This window comes from Physeter macrocephalus, chromosome 10 (assembly GCF_002837175.3).
Source record: "Physeter macrocephalus isolate SW-GA chromosome 10, ASM283717v5, whole genome shotgun sequence".
In the NCBI taxonomy this organism is placed as follows: domain Eukaryota; kingdom Metazoa; phylum Chordata; class Mammalia; order Artiodactyla; family Physeteridae; genus Physeter; species Physeter macrocephalus.
In genome coordinates this window covers 56,265,838-56,272,136 of record NC_041223.1, presented here as the reverse complement: position 1 = coordinate 56,272,136, position 6,299 = coordinate 56,265,838, and positions in this window count along the sequence as shown.

Genomic DNA, 6,299 nt, shown 5'->3' with positions numbered 1-6,299 from the left:
ATGTATAACTGATTCACTTTGTTATAAAGCAGAAACTAACACACCATTGTAAAGCAATTATACTCCAATAAAAATGTTAAAAATAAAATAAAATAAACCACACACACACGAAATAAAATAAAATGTTATTTTAAAAACACAAATATATTGAGTAAATACAGTAAAGTATACAAGAAGAAAAAAAATCAGTCTACCAAAATATATTTCAACTCAGTGAGTTTTTTAACCTTTCCTTTTTTTCAAATAAGTAACACATTCTTTGGTGATAAAATAAAAAGGATAGAAAAGGGTAAATGTGGAAGAGAGCATATTTAATCAAATATCGTGTCCTTCAGCCATTCAATTATTCTTCCTGAAGAAACCATTGTCACTAATTAATTGTTATTGTTTCAGAAATAGTCGATGTAGAAGCTGTGCAGAAGAGTTAACATAGCAGGCCTGAGACTGCTATCCTAAGAGAGGGTCCTTGCAAGGTTGGCCATTGGCTGGTGTTTGGGAACTTAAACTGGGGAATGTTTCCACCACATCCTCACTAACAAGAGCGGCTTACTCTGCCTAGACTGTGCAAACACTGTAGTTTATGCCGAATAGATTCCTTCTGGGAATCTGGAATTTTGATATGTGCCAGGCTGGGAGTGCCTATGTGACCAGCTCTCAATAAAAACCCTAGGCTCTGAGTCTCTACTGAGCTTCTCTGGAAGATAACACTCCATACTTGTTACTAGAATTTGTAGCTGGAGAAAGTAATGACTCCCTGGGGACAGGACTCCTGAAAGTTTGCACTAACTTTCCTCCAGACTTTACATCATGTGCTTTTTCCCTGTGCTGAATTTGCTTTGTATCTTTTGCTGTAATAAATCATATTCATCAATAAGACTATATACTGAGTCCTATGAGTTTTCCTAGTGAATCACTGAACATGATACCGCCCACCCAATATACAAGCACATATGACAATTTTACACAATGGTAGCACAGTATATATATTGTGCTGAATCTTAACTTTTGAATATAGTATATGTCTTTGACAGTCTTCTTTTGGAGGCACATAGGCCCAGCTTATCCTTCTTAACAGCAAATAGTATTTACTATATGAATGTATCATAATTTATTTAATGAGTCCTTTATTAGGGATATTTAGGTATGTCCAGTCCTTTCCTATTACAAAAACTCTGCAGTGGGCTTCCCTGGTGGTGCAGTGGTTGATAGTCCGCCTGCTGATGCAGGGGATACGGGTTCGTGCCCCGGTCTGGGAATATCCCACATGCCGCGGAGCGGCTAGGCCCGTGAGCCATGGCCGCTGAGCCTGCGCGTCCGGAGCCTGTGCTCCGCAGCGGGAGAGGCCACAACAGTGAGAGGGCTGCGTACCACAAAAACAAACAAACAAACAAACAAACACAAACTCTGCAGTGAGAGTCTTTGTAAATGGTTCACTTGCTTTTTGTGTCAGTAGATCCATCTTTTTGAAAACAAACAAAGAGTAGCATTGCCAGATCAAAGGTGATGCAAATTTTTTCATTCTAAATGCTACTGCCAAGGGACCTACAAAATGGCAGAGGAGTAAGGTGTGGAGATCAGACCCCAGGGAGAGGACTAGGGTTGGCTGTGTGAACACAGCCTGAGGGGACTAGTGTGCCACAGATAGCCAGGAGGGAGTCCGGGAAAGTCTGGACCTGCCTAAGAGGCAAGAGACCATTGTTTTGGGGTGCAAGGGGAGAGGGGATTCCTTCCCTGTCTGCCCACAGAAGGCAGAGCAACACCTAAATGAGCTCCAGAGTTGGGCAAAAGCCATGGCTATCAGCTCAGACCCGAGAGACAGGCATGAAATGCTAAAACTGCTGCTGCAGCCACCAAGAACCCTGTGTGCAAGGACAGGTCACTATCCACACCCCCTCTCCAGGGAACCTGTGCAGCCCACCACAGCCAGGGTCCCGTAATCCAGGGACAACTTCCCCGGGAGAACACACAGTGCACTTCAGGCTGCTGCAACGTTACACCAGCCTCTGCTGCCACAGGCTCGCCCCGCATTCCAAGTATAACTACCATACCCCTCCCTCCCTGCGGCCAGAGTGAGCCAGAGACCCTAATCAGCCGCTGCTTTAACCCCATCCTGTCTGGGCAGGAACAGATGCCTGAGGGTAACCTACAAGCAGAGGGGGGGCCAAAACCAAAGCTGAACCCCAGGAGCTGTGTAAACAAAGAAGAGAAAGGGAAATCTCTCCCAGCAGCCTCAGGAGCAGTGGATTAAATCCCCACAATCTATTTGAAGTACCCTGCATCTGTGGAATACCTGAACAGACAATGAATCATCCCAAAATTGAGGTGGTGGACTTTGGGAGCAACTGTAGACTTGGGGTTTGCTGTCTGTGACTGATTTGTTTCTGATTTTTATTTTTATCTTAGTTTAGTTTTTAGCTCTTGTTATCATTGGTGGATGTGTTTATTAGTTTGGTTGCTCTCTTTTTATTATAATTATTTTTTATTTATTTTAATAATTTTTAAAATTTATTATTTTTTTCTTTCTTTTTTTTCTCCCTTTTCTCCTGAGCCATGCGGCTGACAGGGTCTTGGAGCTCTGGTCTGGTGTTAGGCCTGAGCCTCTGAGGTGGGAGAACCAAGTTCAGAACACTGGACTACCAGAGACCTCCTAGCCGAACGTAATATCAATCGGCAAGAGCTCTCCCAGGGATCTCTGTCTCAATGCTAAGACCCATCTCCACCCAACAGCCAGCAAGCTCCAGTGCTGGATGCCCGATGCCAAACAACTAGCAAGACAGGAACACAACACCACCCATTAGCAGAGAGGCTGCCTAAAATCATACTAAGTTCACAGACACTCCAAAATATACCACCGGATGCAGCCCTGCCCACCAGAAAGACAACATCCAGCCCCACCCACCAAAAAACAGGAACCAGTCCCCTCCACCAGGAAGCCTACACAACCTACTGAACCAACCTCACCCACTGGGGGCAGACACCAAAAACAACGGGAACTACGAACCTGCAGCCTGTGAAATGGAGACCCCAAACACAGTAAGTTTAACAAAATGAGAAGACAGAGAAATATGCAGCAGATGAAGGAGCAAGGTAAAAACTCACCAGACCTAACAAATGAAGAGGAAATAAGCAGTCTACCTGAAAACGAATTCAGAGTAATGATAGTAAAGATGATACAAAATCTTAGAAATAGAACGGAGAAAATACAAGAAACATTTAACAAGGACCTAGAAGAACTAAAGAGTAAACAAAGAAAGATGAACAACACAATAAATGAAATTAAAAATTCTCTAGAAGGAATCAATAGCAGAATAACTGAGGCAAAAGAACAGATAAGTGACCTGGAAGATAAAATAGTGGAAACAATTACTGCAGAGCAGAACAAAGAAAAAGAATGAAAAGAATTGAGGACAGTCTCAGAGGCCTCTGGGAAAATATTAAACGCACCAACATTCAAATTATAGGGGTCCCAGAAGAAGAAGAGAAAAAGAAAGTGTCTGAGAAAATATTTGAAGAGATTATAGTTAAAACTTCCCTAACATGGAAAAGGAAATAGTCAGTCAAGTCCAGGAAGCACAGAGAGTCCCATAAAGGATAAATCAAAGGAGAAACACGCCAAGACACAAGTAAATCAAACTATCAAAAATTAAATACAAAGAAAAAATATTAAAAGTAGCAAGGGAAAAGCAACAAATAACATAAAAGGGAATCCCCATAAGTTTAACAGCTGACATTCCAGCAGAAACTCTGCAAACCAGAAGGGAGTGGCAGGACATATTTAAAGTAATGAAAGGGAAAAACTACACCCAAGATTACTCTACCCAGCAAGTATCTCATTCAGATTTGAAAGACAAATTAAAATCTTTACAGACAAGAAAAGCTAAGAGAATTCAGCATCACCAAACCAGCTTTACAACAAGTGCTAAAGGAACTTCTCTAGGCAGGAAACACAAGAGAAGGAAAACACCTACAAAAGGAAACCCAAAACAATTAAGAAAATGGTAATAGGAACATACATATTGATAATTACCTTAAATGTAAATGGATTAAACGCTCCAACCAAAAAACATAGACTGGCTGAATGGATACAAAAACAAGACTCATATATATGCTGTCTACAAGAGACCCACTTCAGACCTGGGGACACATACACACTGAAAGTGGGGGGATGGAAAAAGATATTCCATGCAAATGGAAATCAAAAGTAAGCTGCAGCAGCAATTCTCATATCAGACAAAATAGACTTTAAAATAAAGACTGTTACAAAGGACAAAGAAGGACACTACATAATGATCAAGGGATCGATCCAAGAAAAAGATATAACGATTGTAGATATTTATGCATCAGACATAGGAGCACCTCAATACATAAGGCAAATGCTAACAGCCATAAAAGGGGAAATCGACAGTAACAAAATAATAATAGGGGACTTTAACACCCCTCTTTCACCAATGGACAGATCAACCAAAATGAAAATAACTAAGGAAACACAAGCTTTAAATGGTACATTAAACAAGATGGACTTAATTGATATTTATAGGACATTCCATCCAAAAACAACAGAATACCCTTTCTTCTTAAGTGCCCACGGAACATTCTCCAGGACATATCATATCTTGGGTCACAAATCAAGCCTTGGTAAATTTACGAAAATTGAAATCACATCAAGTATCTTTTCCAACCACAACCCTATGAGACTAGATATCAACTAAAAGAAAAAAATCTGTAAAAGAAATACAAATACCTGGAGGCTAAACAATACACTACCAAATAACCAAGAGGTTACTGATGAAATCAAAGAGGAAATCCCAAAATACCTAGGAACAAATGACAATGAATACACGACGACCCAAAATCTATGGGATGCAGTAAAAGCAGTTCTAAGAGGGAAGTGTATAGCAATACAATCCTACCTCAAGAAACAAAAAACATCTCAACTAAACCACCTAACCTTAAATCTAAAGCAATTAGAGAAAGAAGAACAAAAAAACCCTGAAAGTTAGCAGAAGGAAAGAAATCATAAAGATCAGATCAGAAATAAATGAAAAAGAAATGAAGGAAACAATAGCAAAGATCAATAAAACTAAAAGCTGGTTCTTTGAGAAGATAAACAAAATTGATAAGCCACTGGCCAGACTCATCAAGAAAAAAAGGGAGAAGACTCAAATCAATACAATTAGAAATGAAAAAGGAGAAGTAAGAACTGACACTGCAGAAATACAAAGGATCATGAGGGATTACTACAAGCAACTATATACCAATAAAATGGACAACGTGGAAGAAATGGACAAATTTTTAGAAAAGCACAACATGTCAAGACTGAACCAGGAAGAAATAGAAAATATAAACAGACCAATCACAAGCACTGAAATTGAGACTGTCATTAAAAATATTCCAACAAACAAAAGCCCAGAGCCAGATGGCTTCACAGGCAAATTCTATCACACAGTTAGAGAAGAGCTAACACCTATCCTTCTCAAACTCTTCCAAAATATAGCAGAGGGAGGAACACTCCCAAACTCACTCTATGAGGCCACATCACCCTGATACCAAACCCAGACAAAGATGTCACAAAAAAAGAAAACTACAGGGCGGTATCTCTCATGAACATAGATGCAAAAATCCTCAACAAAATACTAGCAAACAGAATCCAACAGCACATTAAAGGATCATACACCATGATCAAGTGGGGTTTATCCCAGGAATCCAAGGATTCTACAATATATGCAAATCAATCAATGTGATACACCATATTAACAAAATGAAGGAGAAAAACCATATGATCATCTCAAATGATGGAGAAAAAGCTTTCAACACAATTCAACCTGCATTTATCATAAAAACTCTCCAGAAAGTAGGCATAGAGGGAATCTACCTCAACATATTAAAGGCCATATATGAGAAACACACAGCCAACATTTTTCTCAATGGTGAAAACCTGAAACCATTTCCTATAAGATCAGGAACATGACAAGGTTGCTCACTCTAACTGCTATTACTCAACATAGTTTTGGAAGTTTTAGCCATGGCAATCAGAGAAGAAAAAGAAACAAAAGAAATCCAAATCAGAAAAAAAGAACTAAAACTCTCACTGTTTGCAGATGACATGATACTAAACATAGAGAATCCTAAAGATGCCACCAGGAAACTACTAGAGCTAATCAATGAATTTGGTAAAGTAGCAGTATACAAAATTAATGCACAGAAATCATTTGCATTCCTAAACACTAACGATGAAAAATCTGAAAGAGAAATTAAGGAAACGCTCCCATTTACCATTGCAACAAAAAGAATAAAATACC